Genomic DNA, 24,732 nt, shown 5'->3' with positions numbered 1-24,732 from the left:
AATAATAATTTTGCAGGGAGGAATTAAATTTTTATTGTCATTGTAAAATTGTGTTTCAGGGAAGTCATTATTCAACAGATGCAGAGCAAGAATTATGTGGGAGAGCCGGGAAATAATCGGGAGACTGGGGAAAGCAGCTTAAAGGGGCTGATGTTTGTAAGCAGATTGTTAATTGTGGATTCGCAGGCAGTTTAGGCTGCAGTTCCCTGAGTTGCGAGCTGGATGTGCCTGGCTTGTGCACCTTTGTACCATAATAAAGGAGGAAGCCTGCACTGAGGCCAACATATTTATACAGTCGTAGAATTGTACAGAACACAAAGGAGCCTTTTGGCCCATCACATCTGTGCTAACCTCTTTCCTTATCTATACTGCATTAAGACTGTAAACTTCTGATGGCAACACGGTAGTGTTGCAGTTAGCACAATGCTTAGAGCACCAGTGACCACCAATTGGGGTTCAGTTCCCACCGCTGTCTGTAAAGGGTTCGTACGTCCTCCCTGTGACCACATGGGTTTCCTCCTGGTGCCCCAGTTTCCTCCCACATCCAAAGACCTATGAGTGGCTTACTGAGTTGCGGGCTTACTACCTGCTACCTTGGCACCTGCATGGCGACACTTGCAGCCTTCCCACAGCACTTCCTCGGACTGTGTAGGTCGCTGACATATTTTACTTTATGTTCTGATGTGCATGTGACAAATAAAATTAATCTCTTTCTGTCTTGCATATTTGTGTCCACCTTCACTTAAAAATAGTGACACACAAGAGAGATTCTGCAGATGCTGGAGGTCTGGAGCGACACGCCGAAAATGCTGGAGAAACTCAGCAAGTCAGGCAACATCTATGGCGGGGAAATGGTAGGTTTATTAGCTTCTGTAAATGGCTACTAGTGTGTAGGTGAATTGGGAGAGACAATGAAAGTGTTAGCAGGGGAATAAGCGAGGGAATAGGACTGACAGGATTGTTCAGAGACTTGATGGACTGAATAGCCTATTTCTATGTCCTAAGGAAATAAACAATGTAGTCTTTCAAAAAAAACTTCAGTAAAAACTCAGCGGGTCAGGCAGCATCTGCGAAGGAAAATGGGCAGAGATCCTTCACTTGGACTATCCTTAGGGAATTCCACATCTTTCTGGAACATACCTAGATCCAACAGTATCCTGGTAAGTGCAGAATATAGTGTTTCAGTTACAGAGAAAGAGCAGTGCAGGTAGGCAAAGAAAATACAGGGGCCACAGTGAGGTAGATTGGGAGATCAAGGTTTCTTCTTTCAGAGTACGTAAGGTCCATTCAAGCCTGATTACAGCAGGTTAGAATTACAGCAGAGACTAGGCTTAAGCCCTATCAAGCTTTTATACAGAACATTCCTGCACAGTACAGGTCCTTCAGCCCATGAAGTTGTGCAGACTATTTAAACTACTCAAGATCAATCTAAACCTTCCCTCCTACAGAGCCCTGCATTTCTTTGATTATCCTCATGCCTATATAAGAGTCTCTTAAATGTCCCTAATGTATCTGCCATTCCCTGTGTAAAAAATCTACTTCTGATATTTTCCTCTGTACTTTCCTCCAAATAATGCTGCATTGTCTAGTCACTTCTGCCCTAGGAAAAAATCATTGGTGTCCACTCGATCTATGCCTCTCTTCACCTTGTCCACCTTCATCTTCTCCCCAGTGGGAGAAGGGTGAGGCAGAATGATCAAGGAGGGAGGGGTGTTTGATTATGCCTGCTTGTTTCTCAAGACAATGGGAAGTGATGGTTAGCACAGAAACAATGGACCGAAGGGCCTGTCCCTGTACGGTATGTCTTTATGACTCCAGCTCTGTGGCTGACTCTAATGTTTCCACCCAGCACTGTACTCTCTCTGTGTTGGCGAGAAGAGCTATTTTATTGAAGTGGAACGATACCTCTGCTCCAAAACTAACTCAAAGGTTTTCCCAAGTAATGTTATGTCTTAGTTTGGAAAAAATTAGTAGAACTTTTGATCCCCGATTTGATTTAGAGAGAAGCTGGAGCTCTTTTGCTAAATATTATCATTTAATTTGAATCAATTTACATGGTTTCCTTCCAATTTTATGTTATATAAATATGATTTGGTGGTTGTTGCTTTCTTTTTCTTCTTTTATATTTATAAATGATTGTAAGACGTACTGCTCCGGGAGTTAGTTCCTAATATTTTTTTTCTTTTTTTGTTTTATAGTTAGTGGGGGTTTTTTTTAGTTAGCTGGGGTTCTCTTTTTTCCTTCTTTTCCTTTTATAATTTTTTTTTCATTCGCATGTATAAGTTTTTTTTCAGCTTTATTAATTATATACATACTAATTTGTTGAATTTCTGTACTTTATAGCTGTAGAAGATTATATATTAATAAAAAGAGAAAATAATAATACAGATTGTGTTGTCCAGAGTCAGGCTGCAGTTCCCTACACGTCTTAAAACAGAAGCAGCAAAATTACAGAGTAATGTCTGCATTTATTTGCTATTCAGTCTGATCTGCAACTGAGCATTTGAAGTGGGAAACTGCACTTGTTCAAATTGCAATAAAACTGAAAGTCACATATTTATAAACCTTACGGCTGCTCTGTGGGAAAGGAGAAGATCGTTAAAACTGTCAATTAGCTCCCTGGGACAAAAAAAAGGAATTCTAAAGCTGCTTTTATGCTTTGCTAATTTTGATTTTCTTGCTTTGATCTTCACATCATCTGATGATAGTGAGTTAAAAATAATAATGTAGTCAAACTAGAGGCTTTATCCTTTGATCAAGGCCTCCTCTATGGTCACGTCTGACCTCAGATTGGAAAAGCAACCTGTCTGGGTGGCCTCCAAGCTGACAGCATGAACATTTATTTCTCTAACTTCTGGCAATTTCTTCCCCCCTGCACTTGTCTATTTTTCCATTCCCCATTCTGCATCCTCTCTTACCCGCTTCTCTTCTCCTCACCTGCCTTTCATCTCCCGTTGGGTCCTTCCTCCTTTCCTTTCTCCTATGGTCCACTGTCCACTCCTATCATATTCCCTCTTCAGCCTTTTACCTCTTCCATCTATGAGCTTATCCCTGACCCACTCACCTTCCCCCTCACTCAGTCTCACCTATCACTTGTCAGCATATATTCCACCGCTTCCCCCTCCTTCTTATTCTGGCTTCTGTCCCTTCCTTTCCAGTCCTGTTGAAGGTTCTCGGCCTGAAACCTTGACCGTCATTTGTCTTCATAGATGCTGCCTGACCTACTGAGTTCCTCCAGCATTCTGCGTATCTTCTGGATTTCCAGTGTCTACAGAATCTCCTGTTTCATCTTTGAGCTGAAAACCGAACAGCTGTGAAATTTGCTTATTGTGTGGGCACATACATTGGCTTCATAAGACCACAGAACCATAAGACAAAAGAACACAATTAGGCCATTCGGCCCATCAGGTCTGCTCCACCATTCTATCATGGCTGATTTATCATCGTCTCAACCCCATTTTCCTGCCTTTTCCCTGTAGCCTTTGATGTCTGCCTAATCAAGAATATATCCGATGACTTGACCTCCACAGCTGTTCGTGGCCACGTATTCCACAGATTTACTACCCTCTGGCAAAGAGAATTGCTGCTCATCACAGATCTAAATGGATGTCACTGTATTTTGAGGCTCTGCCCTCTGCTTCTAGACTCCCTCACTGTAGGAAGCATCCTCTCCACATCTAGTCTCTCTAGGCCTTTCAATATTCGATAGGTTTCATTCTTCTAAACTCCAGTCAGTGCAGGCCAGGGCCTTTAAACCATCCTCGTAGATAAACCTTTTAGTTCCCAGAATCATTCTCATGAACTTTCTCTGGACCCTCTCCAACACCAGCACATGTTTTCCAGGATAAATGGCCCAGAACTACTCACAATACCTCAAATGTGGTCTGACCAATGCCTTATAAAGCCTCAGCATTATTTGCCTTCCTCACCATCTATTCAACCTGCAAGTTAACTTTTAGGGAATCCTGCACAAGGACTCCAATGTCCCTTTGCACCTCTGATTTTTCAATTTTCTCCCCATTTAGAAAATAATCTGTGCCTTTATTCCTTCTACCAAAGTACATAACCATACACTTCCCAACACTGGATTCCATCTGCCATTTCTTTGCCCATTCTCCCAATCTGTCCAAGTTCTTCTGTAGACTACTTGCTTCCTTAACACTACCTGCCCCTCCAGCCATCTTTGTATTGTCTGCAAACTTGGTCACAAAGCCATCAATTCCAACATCCAAATAAATGACATATAATGTGGAAAGGTGTGGTCCCGATACCAATCCATGTGAAACAAGCTAGTCACCAGCAGCCAACCAGAATGGCCCCCCTTTATTTCCACTCTTTGCCTTCTACCAGTAAGCTAATATTTTATCCATGCTAGTATCTTTGCAGTAATACCATGGGCTCTTATCTTACCAAGCAGCCTCATGCGCAGCACCTTCAAAGATTCAAAAAACTTTATTGTCATTCTAACCATACATCAGCTCTGCAGGGCAGAATGAGACAGCGTTTCTCAGGGGCAGTGCAATCATAACATAACAAACACAACACTAAATAATAAACATAACAATAAATAGTAAAACGCAACAGCCACACGTCAGTTAAAATCAGTTATAAGTGTCCAGTGCAAGTTAAAAGTGTCCAAAGCAGAGTCAGGTGGAGCAGCTATTTAGCAGTCTGACTGCCTGTGGGAGGAAGCTGTTTAATAGCCTTGTGGTTTTAGTTTTGTCAAGGGCCTTCAGAAAATCCAAGTAAATTATATCCATTGACTCTCCTTCACCTATCTTCCCCATTATTTCCTCAAAGAATTCCAACAGATTTGTTAGGAAAGATTTTCCCTTAAGAAAATTTTACTTTAGCCTACTTTATCACATGCTTCCAAGTACCTGGAAAGCTCCTCCTTAATAATGGACTCCAACCACTGAAGTCAGGCTAACTAGCTTGCAATTTCCTTTCTTTTGCCTCCTTCTCTTCTTAAACAAATTTTCCAGTACTCCAGAACCATTCCAGAATCCCGTGACTCTTGAAAGATCACTACTAACACCTCCAGAATCTCTTCAGGAACCTCTTTCAGAACCCTGGGGTGCGGTCCATCTGGCCCAGGTGACTGATCTACCTTCAGACCTTTCAGCTTCCCAAGCACCTTCTCCTTTGTAATAGCAACTACACTCACTTCTGCTCACTGACACTCTCGAATTCCTGGCACACTGATAGTGTCTTTCACAGTGAAGACTGACACAAAATACTTGTTAAGTTTGTCCATGATTTATTTGTCCCTCATTTCTACCTTTACACTATGATTTTCCAGTGGTCGGATATCCACTCTCACCTCTCTTTTACTTTTTATATATTTGAAAAAAACTTTTGGTCTCCTCTTTGATATTATTGGCCAGCTTACCTTCATATTTCTCTTCTTATGGCTTTTTTAGTTGCCTTCTGTTGGTTTTTAAAAGCTTTCCAATCCTCTAACTTCCCACTAATTTTGCTCTATTTTATGCCCTTTATTTTCCTTTTATACTCTCTTTGATTTTTCTTGTTAGCTACAATTGCCTCATTCTCCCTTTAGAATTCATCTTCATCTTTGGGATGTATCTATCCTGCACTTTTCGGTTTTCCCCCAGAAACACCAGCCATTGCTGTTCTGCTGTCATCCCTGCTGGTGTCCCATTCCAATCAATTTTGCCTAGCTCTTCTCTCATACCTCTGTAATCCCTGTTACTCCAATGTAATACAGATACATCTGATTTTACTTTCTCCATCTCAAACTGCAGGGTGAATTCTATTACATTATGGTCACTGTCCCCTAATGGTTCCTTCACCTTAAGCTCCCTTATCAAATCTGGTTCTTTGCTCAACAGCCAGCCCAAAATTGCCTTTCCCCTAGCAGGCTCAACCACAAACTGCTCTGAAAAGCTGTCTTGTTGGCATTCTAGAAACTCCCTTTCTTGGAATCTAGCACCAACCCAATTTTCCCAATCTACCTGCTGCTAGTTTGGGAATCTTTCCTGTAATACCATGGGTTTTACAGGAAAGATTCTAGCATGGATAAGCAGTGGCTGATTGGCAGGAGGCAAAGAGTGGGGATAAAGGGGGCCTTTTCTGGTGGGTTGTTGGTGACTAGTGCTGTTTCACAGGGGGCTCCGTTGGGACCAGTTCTTTTTACATTATATGTCAATGATTTGGATGATGGAATTTAAGGCTTTGTTGCGAAGTTTCCAGACAATACGAAGCTAGGTGGAGGGGCAGGTAGTTTTGAGGAAGTGAAGAGGCTACAGAAGGACTTAGATTAGGAAAATGGGCAAAGAAATGGCAGATGGAATACAGTGATGGGAAGTGGATGGTCATGCACTTTGGTAGAAGAAATGAAAGGGTTGACTACTTTCTAAATGGAGAGAAAATTCAAAAATCTGCGGCACAAGGGAACTTGGGAGTCCTTGTGCAGGATTCCCTAAAGGTTAATTTGTAGGTTGATTCTGTGGTGAGGAAGGCAAAGGCAATCATTTCAAGGGGACAAGAATATAAATGTTGAGACTTTATAAAGGGCTGCTGAGGCCTCAGTTGGAGTATTGTGAGCAGTTTTAGGCATCTTATCTTAGAGAGGACCATAAGACCATAAGACATGGGAGCAGAATTAGGCCATTTGACCTATTGACTCCGCTCTGCCATTTCATCATGGCTCATCCAACTTTCCTCTCAGCCCCTGTCTCCTGCTTTCCCCTGGTATCCCTTCATGTCCTGACCAATCAACAATATATCAACCTCTGCAGGACGTGCTGCAACTGGAGAGGGTTCAAAGGAGGCTCACAAAAGATTTTCTAGGGTTAAATAGCTTGTCATATGAAGAGCATTTGATGACTCTCTGCCTATATTCAATGGAATTCAGAAGAATGAGGGATGACCCCACTGAAACCTGCCAAATGTGAAAGGCCTTGATAGAGTGGATGTGGAGAGGATGTCTCCTATGGTGGGAAAGTCTAATACCAGAGGACACAGTCTCAGAATAGGGGGCGTCCTTTTAGAGTGGAGGTGAAGAGGAATTCCTTTTGCCAGAGTGGTGAATCTGTGGAATTCATTGCCACAGGGAGCTGTGGAGCCCAAGTCTTTATGTATATTTAAGGCAGATGCTGATATATTTTTGTTTGGTCAGGGCATGAAAGGATATGGTGGGAGTGGAGGCAGGAAATTGGAGCTGAGAGGAAAATTGGATCAGCCATAGTGAAATGGTGAAGCAGACTTGATGGACCAAATGGCATAATTCTGCTCCTATACATTATGGTCTTATACTGAAATTCCCCATGACTATTGTAGCCTTGCCTTCACTATCTCCCATTGTAATTTATGTCCCACATCCTCAATACTGTTCAGAGGCTTGTATATAACTCCGATTAAGGTTTTTTCACCCCTGTAGTTTCTTAACTCTTCAAACAAGGGTTCTACATCTTTGGATCATACGTCACCTCTTTCTAAGGATTAAATTGCATTCTTTTCCAACAGAACCACCCCGCCCCCTCTGCCTACCTGCTGTCATTTTGATTTAATTTGTATTCTTGGAATGCGAGCTCCAAATTATGATCTTCTTTCAGCCACGACTCCATGATGCCTACAGTGTCATGCCTGCCAATCTCTAACTGCGTGACAAAATCATCTACTTTATTCTGTATACTATGTGTTTTCAAGTATAGCACCTTCAGTCCTGTATATCCTTTTTGGTTTTGCCCCCATGTTACACTGCAACTCATCCCACTGACTGCAGTTCTGCCCTATCATCTGCCTGTCCTTCCTCACAGACTCACTACACAATGCATTGACCTGTATGCCAACTCTCCCATCCTCAATGCAACCCTATCAATGCAGTTCCCATCCCCTTGATAAATTGGTTTTTAATTTCCCCAACAGCTTTAGCATATCTTCCCACAAGGATATTGGTCCCCCTCGGGTTCAGGTGTAACCCATCCTTTTTGTACAGGTCATACCTCCCCCAGAAGAGATCCCAATGATCCAGAAATCTGAAACCCTACCCTCTTCACCAATTTCTCAATCATTCATCTGCACTATCATCCTATCCCTGCCCTGAATAGCACATGGTACTGGGAGTAATCCAGAGATTACTACCTTGCACGTCCTGCTCTTCAGCCCCTTCCCTGTCTCCCTGTGCTCAATGTGCAGGACATCTTCCCCCTTTCTACCTATGTCATTGGTGGCAATGTGCACCACTTCCTCTGCCTGCCTGTTGAGAATGTTCTGCAGATACTCTGAGACATCCTGGACTCTGCCATCATGGAGGCAACACATCATCTTGGTCTCTCTTTCGCAGCCAAGGAACTTCCCGTCTTTCCCCCTAACTATCGAGTCTTCTATCACTACCACTTTGCCTGACTTTACCCTTCCCTGCTGAGCCACAGAACCATAGGTCTGGCTGCTGCTACTGTACCCCGACAAGTTAACCCCCAGCCATCTCCAAAGGGGTACACATGTTGCTGAGGGAAATGGCCACATGGGATCTTGCACTGACTGCTTGCTGCCCTTACTTCTTCTGGTGGTCACCCACCTCCTCTCTAAAAGCTGTGCTCTGGGTGTGACCCCTCAGTAAAAGTCTCATGTATGAGGTTTTCAGCCTCCCAGATTGTCCTATGTACATTCAGCTCCAGCTCCAGTTCCTTGACCTTGTCAGTCAGGAAGTGCAGTTGGATGTACTTCCTTCAGACGTAGTCATCAGGGAGACGAATAGCTACCCCAAAATTCCAGATCCCACAGGAAGAACATTCCACTCCTGAGCTACCATCCTGCCTACACTTGATATACCTCTAACTCCTCAAACTTAAGTTCTAGCCTGCGCCTGTTCTCACCCAAGCCTGTTGAGCCAAAGTCTGTCCACTCTAACAATGGTTGCTCCCACAATGGCCGCACCACTTACACCTCTTCTTTTTATTCGCCTCTGTTGAATGCCTAAGAGATCATAATGTTTCCAGCCCACCGAAAAGTTACCAAAGGCCCCCGAGTTCTTTCTAAATCTTGCGCTACCTCACCAATGATTGACTTTTCGCTATGATTGTAGTCTGACGAAAAGTTCTGAAAGACCCTGAACTCTTTTTGAACCTCACGCTGTCTCAAGAAATGACTGCCTACGATGATAAATCAGAAGTATAATTACTTGGCCAAATGTTCTTTATTTATTCATTCAAAGAACATGGAGGACCAAAATTCAAAGTAAACTTACTATCAAAGTATGTATATGTCATCATATACAACCTTGAGATTCATTTTCTTGTAGTTACTTTCAGGAAAATAAAGAAATATAAAGAAATAAAGAATTTATGAAAATCCATACATAAAGATTGACCAACGACCAATGTGCCAAAGAAGACAAATCGAGTAAACAACTTTTTAAAAATTTGCGATGTTATAAGTGTTTTTGACATTTACTGACCACCTACAACGATCAGGCAGTTCAGAGCATTAGTAGCTTTGGAGTGACCTATAGGCATGATGGCATAGGGTTAGTGATCTTCTTACACAAAGAAATGGTTGTAAAAATGCCCCCATAGATAATCGCAGTGGAAAATCATTAAGGATCTGATTATTTCCAGCTCTTCTGGCCTAATGGCTCACTTTAACACCCACTTTTATTGTGTTTCAATTTCTAGTCCCTTTCATAGAATTATAGAATCACACAGCACATAAACAGGCCTTTACAATGTACGTTCTCCATGGCAACCGTGAGGCCTATCCACATTGGTTCCATTTGCCTGTGTTAGGCTCGTATCCCCTACCCCTTTCATATCCAGGTACAGTACCCCTCTAAACTCCTTTAAGGTGTTGTAATGGTTTCTGTCTCAAGCCACCTCATTCCAGATATTCACCATCCTCTGTGTGGAAACCTTATTCCTCATATCTCCTTTCGGGTGACATCTCTGCTGCTGTCTATAAGGAGTTAATTCGTTCTCCCTGTGACCCCACCGGTTTCCCCTGGTTTCCACGCACAGTCTAAAGATGTAAAGGTTAGGATTAGTGAGTTCTGGGTGCGTTATGGTGGCGCTGGAAGCATGGCAACTCTTGCAGGCTGCCCCCAGCACACCTTCAGATTGCATTGGCAATTGATGCAAATGACACATTTCACTGTATATTTAGATGAACATGTGACAACTAATGCTAATTTTTAATCTTTTATCTTTATTGGACAATAAGCTCCTCGTAGATGCCATAAAACACAACAAACTGCTCTCTCTCACACACACACACACACACACACACACACACACACACACACGAGGAAATCTGCAGGTGCTGAAAATTCAAGCAACACACATCAAAGTTGCTGGTGAACGCAGCAGGCCAGGCAGCATCTCTAGGAAGAGGTACAGTCCACGTTTCGGGCCAAGACCCTTCATCAGGACTAACGGAAAAAAGAGATGGTAAGAAATTTGAAAGTGGGAGGGGAAGGGGAAGATCCGAAATGATAGGAGAAGACAGGAGGGGGAGGAATGGAGCCAAGAGCTGGACAGTTGATTGGCAAAAGGGATATGAGAGGATCATGGGACAGGAGGCCCAGGGAGAAAGAATTCCGCTAATGCCCTACCTCCCCCTCGTACCCCATCTGTTATTTATTTATATACACACATTCTTTTTCTCTCTCTCCTTTTTCTCCCTCTGTCCCCCTCACTATACCCCTTGCCCATCCTCTGGGTTTTTCCCTCCCCTCCCCCTTTTCTTTCTCCCTGGGCCTCCTGTCCCATGATCCTCTCATAACCCTTTTGCCAATCACCTGTCCAGCTCTTGGCTCCATCCCTCCCCCTCCCACTTTCAAATCTCTTACTAGCTCTTCCTTCAGTTAGTCCTGAAGAAGGGTCTCGGCCCGAAACATCAACTGTACCTCTTCCTAGAGATGCTGCCTGGCCTGCTGCGTTCACCAGCAACTTTGATGTAAACTGCTCTCTCTCCCACTAAAGGTTATTGGAGACATCAGAGGCATAAACTATAATAAATGTAAGAAATTGTAGCATTTCCCCTACTTTCTATCTCGGCTTTAAATGCTGATTTGGAAAGGACGAATTGACATCCTTTGATGGAACAGGTGAGGCTAAATCACTGACATTGTTCCTTTACTTGAGAAGACAATTTATCTTCTGAAAGGATAGTGCACTAGACACTCACTAAACTTGGCATATTAACTTGCATCAGATTTTCTACACTATAGGAAAGAACACCAGAGAGGCTAACAACTAAAACCCTTCTGGTTCAAATAAGGAGCCGCAAGTTGCTCTGACTTTGGCTGGAACGGTCTTACTCACAGCTGGCAACCTGACCTCAGTCTAGTGGGTCTCATCTAGAACATAGAACACAGAACAATACAGCACAGTACCACAATGTTGTGCCAACCTTTGAACCTACTCTAACATCAACCTACCCCTTCCCTCCCACAGAGTCCTCTACTTTTTCCTATCATCCATATACCTGTTCAAGTCTCTACCACTACCCCAGGCAGCCATGCTCCTACTGTATCTGAACTCACCCATCACTTTCTGTGTAAAATGACATTTCCCTATACCTTTCTCCAGTTGCCTAAAATTATGCCTCCTTGAATTAGCCATTTCTGCCCTGGGAAGAAGTTCCTGCCTGCCCACTCTGACTCTGCCTCTTATCATGTTATATGCCTCTATAAAGTCACCTCTCACCTTCCTTCTCTCCAAAGAGAAAAACCCTAGCCCACTCAATCTATCCTCATAAGACATGCTGTTTAATCTAGGTAGCATCCTGGTAAATCTCTGCACCCTCTCTAAAGCATGCACATCCTTCCTCTAATGAGGCGACCAGAACTGAACACAATATTCCAAGTGTGGTCTAACCAGACTTTTATTGAGCTGCAATATTACCTTGCAGCTTTTAAGTTCATTCCCTTGGCTAATGAAGGCCAACAAACTATTAACCACACGACCACAAGGAGGTCCTAGAGAGCCATAGAAATGGAATGGATGCAAACCACGTCCAGTCCCTCTGGATAGCCCAATCGAATTATTGTCTTGGATGTTTTTCTTGAGATTGCAAGACTCTGTTGGACATTGGTAATGCAGTATACTGCAAGTCCGGTTTGATGGTTCATTGGAGAGACTGACAGTGGGGGAGTTGCGAGGCTTCGGTTCGTGCACGGACCAGGTGCTCAAGATGGGGCTTCGCATGCTGCAGCTGCTCAGGGGAGGAGACGGTGGGGGTGGTGTGTGAGAGAGGGCAGAAGTGTCGTTGCGCACTGGAGCCTGTGCAGGGTTGGGGGTGGCCCCTGTAATATTCACTCAGTCAAAGACATACATTCCTCTGCGACCCTACTAGTGAATGATGAGGAACTGCTGTGTGGTTGTTCTTGTAGAAACATGGCTCCAGGACAACATCTCATGCACTATCAATCGACAGGCCAGGCCGCTCAAGGACTTGAACTATCTTTTGTGTGTCAGTATGTTCTTCTGCTAATATATGTGCTAGCTGAGCTGTGTGGTGTGTGCTGTGTGTGTCTGTTGGCTTTGCACCTTGGCCCCAGAAGAGCTGTTTCATTTGGCTGTATTTGTGTGTATGGTCGGATGACAATTAAACTTGAATTTGAACTTGCAGCTTAGTACAAGTACACTGTAGCGCAATACTTTACAGTGCCAGCTGTAAGATCGCGGTTCAATGCCCGCCGCTGTCTGTAAGGAGTTAGTACATTCTCTCCATGACCACACGGGTTTCCTCTGGTGTTTCAAACCATGCCCACAACTAACTGTACATCTTCGGGACATGGGAGTAAACTGGAGCACCCAGAGGAATCCACATGATTTCAGGGAGATCGAACAAGCTCCTTGTGGACATTATCAGGACTTGAACCCAGATAGGTGGGGCTGTAAAGTGTTGCACTAACTGCACTAACCACTATGCTAGCATGCTGCCTGGATTCATCCTTGTAACATGACCTATAACTGCACAGCATCTCTGCGGGCAGGAGACAGAGGGGCATTATAGTGCAGCGGAGGGAATCGAACCCTGATCTTACAGATGGCACGCTGTATAGGCTTGTACTAACTGCTGTGCTACTGAGTTTCAATGCCCATGTGATAAACAAAGCTAATCTTTCTTTCTTCCTTCCTCCCTTTCTTTCTTCTTTACTGAAAATAATTAAACCATCACAGAAGTGATGGTGATATTGGCTTCATTCTTCATCGTGATCTTAAGCTGTAAGTGGATATGTAGAGGGAGTAATGGAATTAACATGTCAGGTCGATGACCTTTCATGAGCAAAACTGATCCCTTGACTGAAAATGAAATTGATGTGGTGAGTGGACGACACTCTGGTATTTACATGTGAATGGACAACAAGCTTTCTACACCACGGGGAAAGGTCAATGGTCTGAAAAGTTCACAGTTTCTCTCTCCCGCAGATGGTGTCTGGGCTGCTGAGTCATAGAGCACTACAGCACAGAAACAGGCCCTTCAGCCCATCTAATCAATGCTGACAACAGGAATTCTGCAGATGCTGGAAATTCAAGCAACACACATCAAAGTTGCTGGTGAACGCAGCAGGCCAAGCAGCATCTATAGGAAGAGGCGCAGTCGACGTTTCAGGCCGAGACCCTTCGTCAGGACTAACTGAAGGAAGAGTGAGTAAGGGATCTGAGTAAGGGATAATCAATGCTGAGCTATTTTTCTGAACAGTCCCACAGCCCTCTGTACCCCTCCCATCCATGCACTTACCCAAAATTCTCTTAAATGTTGCGATCCACTGCTTCAGCTGACAACGCGTTCTACACTCTCACCAGCTTCTGAGCGAAGAAGTTTCCCCTCAGGTTCCCCTCGAAGCATTTCTCCTTTCACCCTGAACCAATAACCTCTAGTTCTCATCTCACCAAAGTCTGTGGAAAAATCATGCTTGCACTTACCCTATATATACCCCTCATAATTTTGTATACCTCCATCAAATCTCCCCACATCCCCTCCCCCATAAAGTCCTAACCCATTCATCCTTTCCCTGTAACCTGGGACCTCAAGTCCCAGCCACATCCTTGTAAATTTTCTCTGTACTCTTTCCATCTTGTTGACATCTTTCCCGCAGGTAAGAGACCAGAAATGCACATGGCACTGCAAATGAGTATTACATGCAGTTCTGCTAAGAATTTCTAGCATTTTCTGTTGGTTTCTATTTATTTTGCTTTGGCAAATTCTGAATTATTTCTGTCGCAAACTCTGTTTTAAAGCAGTTGAAAATCAGTTTCAATTGATCATTGTGATGACTGTCTAATTGGAAGACAATTTATCCCTGTTTGTGAATGTTGAATGTCTGATAGTTTTGAAAATCCTAAAACAGCACCTAGAAGCAGGAGTGGCTATTTGATTTTTCAAGCCCATTCCATTATTCAAGATGACTGCAGTTGATTCTCTATCTCGGAGCTATATTCTACACTTTCCTTGTATCTTTGAGAAGCACACACAAAATGCTGGAGGAATTCAGAAAGTCAGGCAGCATCTATGAGAGCACCTTTCTGCCCAAGACCCTTTATCAGGACTGGATGAAAGGTCTCGGCCTGAAATGTTAACTGTTTATTCCTCTCCATAGATGCTGCCTGACCTGCTGAGTTCTCCAGCATTTTGTGTGTGTTGCTCTAGATTAACAGCATCTGCAGAATATCTTGTGTGATATTCTTGATGCCTTTTATGTCTAGAAACCTATCTCCTTAAGTATAGTAGATGACTTGACCTTCAGAGCCCTTTTTGGTGGGGAAGACCAGAAGTTCAACACCTTCAAGGGCATCTTCAAGAGGTGATGCCTCAGGAGGATATTCATCACCAGGGATCCTCACCTTCCAGGACACTCGCTGATCTCGTTACTACCATGAGGTACTACATACATCAGCATGGTTTTTATCGATTACAGCTCAGCATTTAATACCATCATCCCCTCAAAACTAATCAGTAAACTCCAAGACCTGGGCCTCAATACCCCCTTGTAAAACTGGATCCTGGATTTCCTTACTTGCAGACCCCAGTCAGTTTGGACAGACAGTAACATCTCCTCCACAATCTCCATCAGCACAGGAGCACCACATGGCTTTGTGCTTAGCCCCCTGCTCTAATCACTTTACACTTATGACTGTGTGGCTAAGCACAGCTCCAACAGTGGATGACACCACTGTTGTGAGCTATATCAAAGGTGGTGATGAATCAGCATACAGGAGGGAGATTGAAAATTTGGCTGAGTGGTGTTTATTAACAACAACCTCTCACTCAATGTCAATAAGACAAAGGAACTGATTGTAGACAACACGAGGGGGAAACCAGCCCTCATTAGAGGATCAGAGGTGGAGAGAGTTAGAAACTTTAAATTCCTGGTGTCACTACCTCAGAGGACCTGTCCTGGATCATTGTATAAATATAATTGCCAAGAAAGCACAACACTACCTCTACTTCCACAGGAGTCTGCGGAGATTCGGAATCTCATCAGAAACCTTGGCAAACCTCTACAGATGTGCGGTGGAAAGTGTGCTGACTGGCTGCATTATGGCCTGGTATGGGAACACCAATGCCTGTGAGCAGAAAGTTCTACAAAAGGTAGTAGATTCGGCTCAGTACATCATCCAGTACCCTTCCAACCTCATTAATATGAAATGCTGTGGTAGGAAAGCAGCATCCATCATCAAAGATCCTCACCACCCGGACCATGCTCTTTTCTCACTGCTGCTATCAGGTAGAAGGTACAGGGGCTCCACCACCAGGTTCAAGAACAGTTACTACCCCTCAGCCATCAGGCTCTTAAACAAAAGGGGATAACTACACTCATTCCATTTCTGGTGTTCCCACAACCGCTGGTCTCACTTTAAGGACTCTTCATCAAGTCACTTGTCACTTATTGCTATTTACTTAAATCTGTACTCGCACAGTTTGCTTTTCATTGATCCTGTTTACTGTTACTGTTCTGTAGGTTTGCTAAGTATGCCAACAGAAGAAGAATCTCAGGCTTGTATGTGGTGACTCTGATAATAAATTTTACTTTGTACTTTGATTGAGGGAGGAGGTGAAGAGCCACACTCAATATTTTAGGAACAGCTTCCTGCTCTCCACTGTTAGTGTTCCGTGAACCCATGATCACCACCTCACTATTCCTCTATCGTACTGTGCTTTTATTTTTAGCTTTGTAACCTATTGTAATTTTTATACCTCACACTGTTCTGCTGCTGCAAAACAACACATTTCACAATGTATGCCAATGATAATAAACCTGATTCTGAAATTTGATTCACACTGCAGGGAAGCTGAGATGGCTCTGGAGAGGATTCAGAGGAGATTTCTGAAGTTATCACATAGCAAAATGAGGGAGGACCTCATTGAAACCTACTGAATACTGAAAGGCCTAAACCGAGTGGATGTGGAGAGGATGTTTCCAATAGAGGGGGATGTCTAGCACCAGAGAGCACAGCCTCAGAATAGAAGGGTTTCACTTTAAAACAGAGATGAGGAGGCATTTCATGTGATGAATGTGTGGACTTCATCGCTACAGACACTGCGGAGGCCAAGTCATTAGGTATATTTAAAGCAGAGGTTGACTAGTTCTTGATTAGATAGGGTGTCAAAGGTTGCAGGGGAAGACAGGAAGATAGGGTTGAGAGGGAAAACAAAACAAGCATGTTCGAACGGCAGAGTAGATTTGGTGGGCAGAATAACCTAGTTCTACTCCTGTGTTTTATGGCATCAGGATTAGAAAATTGTAACAATGAGGAGAGTCTGCATAAACTGGGACAGCATTGGAGCAGAGGAATTTAACTGAGCTGCGTAAAATTCTGAAGAGACTAGGAAATATAAAATTATGAATCTTTTCTTCTTCATAGAAGGTTTAAAAGAACAGAAAATGTTAGAGTAAAAGGATTCAGAAGGGGATTTAGAAAGTTCCAACTGCCAACTTCTATGTTCAATGCCCAAATCCTTCTTCACCACCTTGTCGACCCGTGATACCACTTTCAGGGAACCATATAGTTGCACTTGTAGGTCTCTGTTCTACACACTCCCCATGGCCCTATCATTTACTCTGACAATCCTACCTTCATTTGCCATGAATTTAGGAACACTGCCGCGCTATTTTACTCTCTTTTTGCACTACTTTTTTATATTTTATATGTAAGGGGTTTCTTCTTTTAAGTTACTGTGAAGGCTAACAAAATGGCTTCTTTGTTATGTTATAATTAAAATGGGTTTTCTGAAATAACTGTGATGTGAGGAGTTCTCTCTGTCTCTCGCTGCTTGTTTGGGTTATATTATTGATAAGAGAGGGAACGAACCAATTGGGATAGATGTTATTCTTTCTTGTGTGTCTGTAAGCTATTGTTTGTGCGGGTGTTGAGGCAGAAGGCGCGATGGGGACAGAGAGAGTGGACGCGATGCTGTAAGCTGGCCGATGGGACGGACCCTGAGCGGGAGTCCGAGGCCCAGGGTCTTTGGTGAGGAGAGGAGATGAAGGCAGACTCGTGTGGAGCGTCTGGGCGACCACCGTGGTTGGTTCCAGGCGGCGGGTCGAGGGGGTCAGAGGGGATCGAATGGTGGAAAGAAGACTCCGTTAATTGAGCTCCAACTGTTGTGCACAAAGTGGTTGAACTTTGATAAGTTTGGCGCCTTTTACTTTCCTTTTATACTTTATCTCTATTAATTACATAGTTCCAGTAATATCTATAAATTGTGATCATTTAATCGCATATGGTGTATTGTCTGTTATTTGGCGGGGTGGGGTACATCACACAGCATCCACACAAACTTGATTACCCAGTTTGGCGGGGCTGAAGGCTGCTCCCCCCTAGACGACAGCGAGCTAAGCGAGCCTGAGGCTTACCAGGGGGCTACATATATTTCTTATGTCATGTTTATGTAGTGCACTGTACTGCTGCCAATTTCACAATATAAGTATGTCAGTGTTAATAAACCTGATTCTATTCCTTTCCAAAGTGCAACACCTCATACTTATCTGAACTAAACTCCATTTGCCATTTCTTGGCCCACTTAACCAGCTGTTCAAGATCCCTTTGTGACTCCTGATAATCATCTTTGCTGCATATAACATTGCATTTGCCTTCCTCACCACCTACTCAACCTGCAAGTTAACCTTCATGGAATCCTGTACAAGGACTTCCAATTCCCTTTGCACCTCTGATTCCTGTATTCTTTCCCCATTTTGAAGAGGGACTTCACCTTTTTTCTATCAAAGTGTATGACCATAGCTTCACGGTACTGCATCTGACAACCTGCCCATACTGTCAAAGTTCTTCGACAGACTCCGTGCTTCCTCAGTGCTACTTGCCCATCCACCTACATCTGTAGCGTCTGCAAACTTGGACACAAAGCCATTCATTCTGTCATCCAGATCATTAACATATAACATGAAACATTAACTCAACACTGACCCCCGCAGAACACCACTAGTCACCAGCAACCAACTAGTACGGGCCACCTTTATTCCCACTCTTTGTCTCCTGTCAGTCAGTCAATCTTCTATCCATGCTAGTATCTTTCCTGCAACATGTGCTCCTATTTTGATAGCAACCTCACTTCCCTCAATCAGTGATTTCTGTAGTCCTGTCGCACAGTGTAGAAAATCCTATCACTAGTGTCATCTGCAGATTTATTATTCACGTCTTGTACATCATGTCATGCATCCTTGAAGAGTTGTAATGGACAGGTCTACGGAACGGTCTTCCAAAGGATTGGGTTGAGTAGCTCTGTCTTGCTTGCCGCGATACAATGGGCTGAATGTCCTCCCTCTTTGTTACACGAACCTTTGATGTTGACTGGTATATGCACTGACCAAGAGATCAGAATCTTGAGCGATCTCAGCCCTCCTCTAAGAGGTTATAATCAGAGCGTGGGGCTGAACAGGCTTGGGACACCTCGCTCCAGAAAACAGAAGACTGAGCACTTTAAAACCATGAAAGAGGTCGATAGAGAAAAAATTGTGAGGTAATTTGAAACTAAATGACATACACTCAGTGGCCACTTTATTAGGTACACCTGTACACCCGCTGGTTGATGCAAATATCCAATTAGCTAATCGTGTGGCAGCAACTCAGTGCATAAAAGTGTGGTCAAGAGGTTCATTTATTGTTCAGACCAAACCTTAGAATGGGGAAGACTTTGACAGTGAAATTATTTTTGGTTCCAGAGGGGTATTTTAGAAACTGCTGATCCCTGGGGATGTTCACACTCGACAGTCTCTAGACTTTACAGAGAATGGTGCAAAAAACAAAAATCATCCCGTCTGCATCAGTTCTGTGGGTGAAAATGCCTTGTTAATGAGAGAGGTCGGAGGAGAATGGCCAGACTGGTTCAATCTGACAGGAAGGTGACAGTAACTCAAATAGTAACACGTTACAACAGTGGTGTGCAGAAGAGCATCTCTGAATACACAACATGTCAAACCTTGAAGTGGACGGGCTATAGAAGATCGCAAACATACACTCTGTGGCTATTTTATTTGGTACAGGAAGTGCCTAATATACACATATAGCTCATTCCACACTCACACCACCCTCTGAGTGAAGAAGTTCCCTCTCAGGTTCCGCTTAAATATTTCAATTTCACCCCTTAACTTCTTGCCTCCAGAGTGATGGAAGTACAGAATGTGCTGACAGAGGGAATTGACAAAGTGCTGCACATGAGGCTGCTAAACAAGATTAGAGCCCATGATATTACAGGAAAGATATTAGCATGGACAGAAGATTGGCTGACTGGCAAAAGTAAATAGTGGGAATAAAGAGGGGCTTTCCTGGTTGGCTGCCATTGACTGGTGGTATTCTACAAGGGTCGGTGATTGATCTGCAAGTCTTCATGTTGTTTGTTAAGGGGAAATTGATGGTTTTGTGGCCTAGCTTGCAGATGATACAAAGATAGGTGAAGGTGCAGGCAGTGTTAAGGAAGCAGGGTTTGCGGGAGGACTTGGACGGATTAGGAAAATGGACAAAGAGGTGGTGGATTGAATACAGTGTCAGGAATTGTATGGTCATGCAACTTGGTAGAAGGAATAAGGGCATAGATTATTTTCTAAACCAGGAGCGAATTCAGCAATTAGAGCTGCAAAGGGACTTGTGCTGGCTGAGAATGTAGTAAGGAAAACAAATGTAATTTGAGGATTCATTTCAAGAGGACTGGAATATAAAAGCAAGGAAGTAATACTAAGGCATTATAAGGCATATTTGTAGCTTTGTGATGAGTTCTGGGCCCCATGTCTAAGGAAGGAGATGCTGCTGTTGGAGAATGTCCAGAGGAGGTTCATGAGACGATCCCAGGAATGAAAGATTTAAACATAGAAACATAGAAAAACTACAGCACAATACAGGTCCTTCGGCCCACAATGCTGTGCTGAACATGTACTTACTTTAGAAATTACCTAGGGCTACCGATAGCCCTCTATTTTTCTAAGCTCCATGTACCTATCCAGGAGTCTCTTAAAAGACCCTATCATATCCACCTCCACCACCATCGCCGGCAGCCCATTCCACACACTCACCATTCTCTGTGTAAAACACTTAAACCCCTGACATCTCCACTGTACCTGCTTCCAAGCACCTTAAAACTGTGCACTCGTGTTAGCCATTTCAGCCCTGGGAAAAAGCCTCCAGCTATCTGCACGATCAATGCCTCTCCTCATCGTATACAGCTCTATCAGTTCACCTCTCATCCTTCGTCGCTCCAAGGAGAAAAGGCTGAGTTCACTCAATCTATTCTTGTAAGGCATGCTCCCCAATCCAGGCAACATCCTTGTAAATCTCCTCTGCACCCTTTCTATAGTTTCCACATCCTTATTTAATATATGAGTAGAGTTTGCTGGCTCTAGGCTTGTACTCGTTGGAGTTTATAGGAGTGAGGGGGGATCTTATTGAAACCAGCTGAATATTGAAAGGCCTAGGTAGGGTGGATGTGGAGAGGATGTTTTCAATAGTGGGGGAGTCTAGGACCAGAGGGCACAGCCTCAGAATAAAAGGACTAAGAAAAGAAGAGTGGTGAATCTGTGGAATTCATTGCCACAGACAGCTGTGGAGGCCAAGTCATCAGGTATATTTCAAGTGAAGGTTTTTTAGGTTCTCGTTTAGTAATGTCAAATGTTATGGAGAGAAGACGAGAAATGGCACTGAGAAGGAAAGGCATCAACCACAATTGAATCTCCTCTGGATGGTGGAACAGACTCGATGGGCCAAATGGCTAATTCTCCTTCTTTTTCTCATGGATGAGGTGAATAGCAGGGAAAAGTTTAAGGGGAATTTGGACAAACCCCTACGGAACAAAGGAATGGAGTGACAATGGAAACACAAGAGATTCTGCAGATGCTGGAAATCCAGAGCAACACACACAAAATGCTGGAGGAACTCAGCAAGTCAGGCAGCACCTATGGATGGGAGTCATGATTCGATGTTTCAGGCCAAAACCCTTGATCAGGACAGGAAAGGAAGAGAGCGGAACCCAGAATAAAAAGGTGAGGGAAGGGGATGGAGTTCAAGCTGGCAAGAGATAGGTGAGACCAGGTGAAGGGGAAGGTAGGTGGGTGGGTGGGGGGAGTGAGGATGAAGTAAGAAGCTGGGAGGTGATAGGTGGAAAAGATAAAGGGCTGAAGAGAGATAGTGACAAGAGGATGGACTTATAGCAGAAACAGAGAAGAGAGTTTTCTCCTCTGAAGCACTGCCTTGGAAGATGTTCTAGCCTTTGTAAAAAAAATGTTGATGCTTCTTTTATTTTTAAAAACTGCCCCAAAACATGCCAGCTTTGTTCATTTCAAATGCTAATCACTGCCTTGGAAACAAAGTATAAAAGAAAATTCCAGTCATCGGAGGCTGAACAATTTATTGATTTTCTCCTTCAGCGATTTAACTGTAATTATGAAAGGATGTCTCACAAAAATTCACGTTGCATTTATGCACAATTATCTGTGTTACGGGTGTTAATTAGGGGCCACTCAGAAAAATGAGGATTTTAATATATTCTTTGTCCGTTCTGTCAGATCCGAAGTGAAATTGGCTTCCCTATTTCGACTATTCTGTCAGTAACATTCGAAACAAATTTGAAGAGATGCTCTGTAACCCGGTCTCTGTTAATCCTTCGCTCAAAGATCTGAAAGGGTTAAATGCCTGAGAATAGATTAAGAGCTTGTTTTATGGATTTCATTATATAGGACACAGAACAAGAACAGTATAGCACAGGGACAAGCCCTTCGGCCCACAGGGTTATGCTAAACTAATGACATTAGTATTTTACTGCTCAACTAAACTAATCCCCTCTGCCTGCACAATGCCCATATCCTTCCATTTTTGGCATATTCATGTTCCTATCAAAGAGCCTGTTGAACACCTCTGATGTATCTGTCTTCACCATCGCCGCAGGCAATGTATCCCCAGTGCCCACCACTCTGTATAAAAATAAAGAACGATTAACTTTATTTGTCACATGGACTTTGAAACATACAGTGAAATGTGCCTTTTGTGTTGAGCATGTGCTGGGGGCAGCTCACGGGTGTCGCCATGGTTCCTGGCACCAACATAGCATGCCCACAGCTTTCTAATCCTAACTCATATGTCCTTGGATGTGGTAGGAAATGGGAGCATCTGTAGGAAGCACACATGGTAACTGAGAAAATATACAAACCCTTTACAGAAAACGGCAGGAATTGAACCCTGATTTTACAGACAGCACTGTAAAGTGTTATGTGGACCACTACAGTACCTTGCCATCCAACACATCTGCTTTGAACTTAGCCCCTCTCACCTCCTCTAGTCTTAGACATTTCAACCCTGCGAAAACCTGCCTACTCTGCCTGGGCCTCTCGTAATCTTATAAAGTTCAGCCTCTGTCACTCCAGGTAAACCTCCCCAAGTTTGTCTAACTTCTCATGCCTCCAATCCAGGAGGCATCCTGGTAACACGGTAGCGCCTGTGTTCACTGATTGGGTTCAATCTTACAGGTTAGGTTTGGTGAGCTATATTGGCGCTGGAAGTGTGGCAACGCTTGTGGACTGCCCAGCGCAATCCTCACTGCTTTGATTTGACATGAATGACACATTTCATTCTATATTTAAATGGTCTGTGACAAGTAGACCTACTCTTTAATATATTTTAATCTTTTAAACCTCTTGTTCACCCTCTCCAAACCCTCCACATCCTTTCTGCACAGGGTGACCTGAAGGGAATGCAATACTCCAGATGCTGTCTAAACGCTGTAATATAACTTCCCGACTATTGAACTTAATTCTTCGACTAATAAAGACAAGCTTGCCATATGCCTTCTTCAGCACCCGATCAACCTCTATAGGCACTTTCATGGGGTGATCTACGAGGTGCTTAAGGATTTGACAGTAGAGACTATTGCTCCTGATGGTACTTGCAAAAGAATGGCCATGTTTAGACCTGGAATTAAAATAAAAATTCCTGCCATTTCTGTAGCTCACTTCAATGCTCGTTGATAAAATGTTTCTGAAGCCCTGATCGAGTAAGCTTATTTATGCATAGCAGATTCTCTCAGTAAGCAAAGAATATAGAACACAGAACAACACAGCACAGGATTTGCCCTTCAGCCCACACTGTTGTGCCAAACTCATTAAACTAGTAATTAAACAGCTATATAAACTAATCTCTTCTACCTACACAGTACCTGTTCTCAGAGCAATCAAGTACAACACAGAAGAGTACAGCAAACAGCACCTTCATCTCTGATGCTACACTGAATTTATTAAGCTAATGACGTCTAATCAAACTAAATCCTTTCTGCCTGCACACGATCCACATCCCTCCATTTTCTGCACATCCATATCCCTATCTATCGTAGTTGCCCCCACCACCACTCCTGGCAGCTCATTCCACACTTGATGTGAAAAACTTGACACACATTATCTCCCTTAAATTTCACTCCCTCCAACCTTAAATACATTTCCTCAGGTAATGGACATTTTGATATATCCTGCAAAACAGATACCTGCTGAATACCCTATCCTTGCCCCTCATAATTTATCAACTTCGATCAGGTCTCCCCTCAGCCTTCACTGTTTTGGAGAAAATAATCTAAGTTTTCTAACCCTTCCTTATAGTACGTGCCCTCTGATCCGGGCAGTATCTTGGTAAACATCTCGTGGATCTTCTCCAAAGCCTCAACATCCTTCTTTTGATTGGGCACCAGAACTGAATGCAATACTCCAAGCATGACCTAACTAGAGTTCTATAAAGCTGTAACATAATTACTCGATTCTTGAACTAACTGCTGCAACTAATAAACATACATTATATTTTCTTAACCCCTGCCCAATTACCATCAGCATATAACCTGTAGCACCAGAGGTCCCAAGACACTAGACCACTGTTATACCAAGATAAGGAATGCCTACCGTTGCATGCCCAGACTGTTTTTCAGTAAATCCAATCACTTGGCTGTCACCCTTTTACCTGCACACAGGCAGAGACTAAAGATCGAAGCTCCAGAGATTAAGTCAACAAAGTGGAGGTCACAGGAGGCAGAGGAGCCTTGAGTCAGTGGACTGGGTCATGTTCAAGGACTGATCTGAAGGAATACTCCATGGTTCTCTCAGACCTAACTACAACAGTTGTGGATGAGTGAGCCCCCATAAAATTATTCCGAGCCCTCCCTACACAGAAGCCTTGGATGAACCATGAGATCCGCAGCCTGCTGAGGGCCAGATCAGAGGCATTCAGGTGTGGTGACCGAGAAAGTTACAAGAGGTTCAGGTATCATCTCCCAAAAGCCAACTCACAG

General features: G+C 43.4%; 1 protein-coding gene across 4 annotated transcripts in view; it reads right to left on the bottom strand.

Annotated features, from left to right (window-relative positions):
* Positions 1–24,732, bottom strand: part of LOC134351775 (synaptotagmin-A) — a 676,813-nt gene that overhangs the window by 249,366 nt on the left and 402,715 nt on the right. The gene's annotated exons all lie outside the window — the stretch shown is intronic.

Source organism: Mobula hypostoma, chromosome 9, assembly GCF_963921235.1.
Source record: "Mobula hypostoma chromosome 9, sMobHyp1.1, whole genome shotgun sequence".
Classification (NCBI taxonomy): Eukaryota; Metazoa; Chordata; class Chondrichthyes; order Myliobatiformes; family Myliobatidae; genus Mobula; species Mobula hypostoma.
This window is presented reverse-complemented; position numbering and strand designations above follow the sequence as displayed.